This window comes from Haliaeetus leucocephalus, unplaced genomic scaffold, assembly GCF_000737465.1.
Source record: "Haliaeetus leucocephalus isolate CR32 unplaced genomic scaffold, Haliaeetus_leucocephalus-4.0 Scaffold214, whole genome shotgun sequence".
NCBI classification, from domain to species: domain Eukaryota; kingdom Metazoa; phylum Chordata; class Aves; order Accipitriformes; family Accipitridae; genus Haliaeetus; species Haliaeetus leucocephalus.
Window position 1 is genome coordinate 728,658 of NW_010972650.1, and position 1,906 is coordinate 730,563.

Sequence of the window (1,906 nt, forward strand, 5' to 3'; positions counted from 1 at the left end):
CCGGGGGTACAGGGCACCCCACGGAGAGGGACCCCCTTGGGGCACCCAGCAACCTTTGGAGAGGAACCCCCCCCAGGAGCCTGGGCACCCTCCGGGGAGGCCACCGGGGGTTCCAGGCACGGAGCCGTGCCGTGACCCCAGGCCGTGGCCTTCACCCTGCACCCCACGAGCTGGGCAAGGGTTGGGGTTCACGTGGGGCCACGCGGTCCCGGCTCAACCGGACCCCCGCGGTGACAATGCCCGGCACCCCGGCAGGCGGGTTTGGCAGCACGGGGGGGGACCAGAGGGGGCAACGGGGGGGGCTGGGGGTGATGGAGGCGGCGAGGCCAGGAGGGAGGCCACTGGAAGCAGGCGAGGTCGGGGTGCGTGCAGTGCTCAACGACAACCCTGTCCCCCACCGGGGACCCTGCACCGCCGCACCGTGGGTGGGAGCGCTGGGGGCCACCGGACGGCCCCGGAGCAAACTCTGCCACCTTCTCCCACCCAATGCAATGAGAGTGGCAAAAATAACCGGAGCGCCGGTATTTACAGCCCTGTTTGGGCACAGAGAGGGGCTGTGGGATGCTCCTCACATCCCCACCAAAGCCCCCAGCCAGCCATCCCCAACCCGATGGGCTGCGTGACCTTGGCCACGCACCCCGAGACCCCGCCGGCCCTGTGCACAGCACCACCGTGCACCCTTGCCGGTACACGCAGCCGGACCTCACCGTGTTGTGTCAGTCCCCCCTGCAGCCCACGGGGCCGGCAGCAAACCCAAGCAGGTCCCCGGGGTGGCCCGTGGTACCCGTGGGTGCGTGGGCCCCCCTCGTGCTGCCCCCGGCGCAGGAAACAGCCCCGGGGCCGGCGGCTCCGGCTGCGTCACGGGGGGAAGTGAGGCTCTGTCTGGAGGGGAAGAGAAGCCCACAGCTCCCCCCCCCAGGTCCTGCCGGCGGGGGACAGCCGGGGGGGCCCCGACAGATGGATGGCGTGGCCATCCCCTCCCCCAGCATGGGGCCCCGCAGGGGCAGCATGAGGGTCCCTGTGGGGAGGGGGACACAGCTCCAGCAGAGCCAGGGGCACCCAGAGCCCATGGCCCCCCTCCCTGGTCCTCCCAGCCACTCGCACCCGCTGCCCCAGGCAGCGTGGGGACACGGCACGTGCCCAAACCACGCGGCCGTGGACGTGCCAGCGCGGCAGGGAACGGTCCCCTGCACCCAGGCCACGGTCCCGCAGCGTGGCCGCGACGGGCTGGCCTTGGCCTGCCCCACGTCAGGGTCCTACCCCAAGTCTGGGGACATGGGGTGACAGCCCTGAGTGTCCCCAACTCTGCTGGGCTGCAGGGGCTGGCTGTTCCTGGGGCAGCCAGGACGCACTGGGGACAGCCCAGATGCACTGGGGACAGCAAGGACAGCCTGGGGACAGCTGGGCTACACTGGGGATGTGCTGGAGAAACAGCCTTGGGGTAGCAGGGACACATCGAGGACAGCTGGGACTCACCAGGGACACGTACCAGGGACAGCCAGGATGCAGTGGGGACACTGGGGACATGCCAGGGACAGCCAGGATGCAGTGGGGACACTGGGGACAGTCAGGATGCAGTGGGGAGAGCGAAGACACACAGGGGACAGCTGGGATGTTCGAGGGACAGTGGGGACCAGCGGGTGGGATGGAGGACAGTGGGGGACACACCAGGGACAGCCAGGATGCACTGGGGACACTGGGGACACACCAGGACACAGTGGAGAGAGCCAGGGAGAGAGCCTGGATGTACCAGGGGACGGTGGGGACACACCGGGGAGAGCAGGGATGGCCCGGGGACAGGGGGGATGCGCTGGGGGCACATGGGATGTTCTGGGGACAACAGCCTGGGGACAGCGGGGACATGCAGCGGGGACAGCCAGGATGCACCGGGGGGGCACCGGGGCCA

General features: G+C 70.3%; 1 protein-coding gene across 1 annotated transcript in view; it reads right to left on the minus strand.

The window, feature by feature from the left end:
- NCKAP5L (NCK-associated protein 5-like) overlaps nt 1–1,906 on the minus strand; it is a 9,082-nt gene that overhangs the window by 6,109 nt on the left and 1,067 nt on the right. The window lies entirely within an intron of this gene.